We start from the raw sequence: 1,009 nt of genomic DNA, 5'->3' as shown, positions 1-1,009 counted from the left end.
GAGTGTAGCATGCAGTATTTACAGCTTCAACCCAGAAATATGTTGGCAGGTTAGATTCTTCAAGCATTGTTCTTACAGCTTCAATAAGTGATCTATTCTTCCTTTCCACTACTCCATTCTGTTGTGGATTCCTTGCTGCTGAAAACTCATGCAGAATCCCATTTTCTCACAAAATGCTCTTATGACAGAATTCTTGAACTTAGTTCCATTGTCACTCTTGATTCTTCTGACCTTGAAATCAGGATGATTATTGACTTGTCTTATGTGATTGATGATGATTTCACTAGCCTCATCTTTAGACTTTAGGAAATATGTCCAAGAGAACTTCGAGAAATCATCTACAATTACTAGGCAAAACCTTTTCCATGAGATTGACAATACATTGAGTGGTCCAAACAAATCCATGTGAAGCAGTTGCAAAGGCTCTTCAATTGTTGAATCAAGTTTCTTCCTGAATGATGCTTTAATCTGCTTCCCTTCTTGGCAGGCATCACACAGTCCATCCTTTGAAAACTCCACTAAAGGAATGCCTCTGACCAGTTCTTTCTTTACCAGCTCATTCATGGTCTTGAAGTTTAAATGAGATAGCTTCTTGTGCCATATCCAACTTTCATCCTAACTTGCTTTACTTAGAAGAAAAGTTACAGATTCTGCATTAGATGAGTTGAAATCAGCTAGGTACACATTTCCTTTTCTCACACCAGTGAGAACCACTTTGTTGCTTCTTTTATTTGTCACAACACAGGCTTCTTTGTTGAAGGTTACTGAATTGCCTTTGTCACAAAGCTGGCTGATGCTCAACAGTTTGTGTTTGAGACCATCCACTAAGGCAACCTTCTCAATGATGACATTGTCTTTTGAAATCAAGCCATATCCCACAGTAAAACCCTTGCCGTCTTCTCCAAAAGTAATACTTGGGCCAACTCTCTCCTTGAACTCTGTGAGCAGGGTAGAATCAAAAGTCATGTGTCTTGAACAACCACTATCCAAGTACCAAAGATTCCTTCTA

This window comes from Apium graveolens, chromosome 7 (assembly GCF_009905375.1).
Source record: "Apium graveolens cultivar Ventura chromosome 7, ASM990537v1, whole genome shotgun sequence".
Classification (NCBI taxonomy): domain Eukaryota; kingdom Viridiplantae; phylum Streptophyta; class Magnoliopsida; order Apiales; family Apiaceae; genus Apium; species Apium graveolens.
This window is presented reverse-complemented; position numbering follows the sequence as displayed.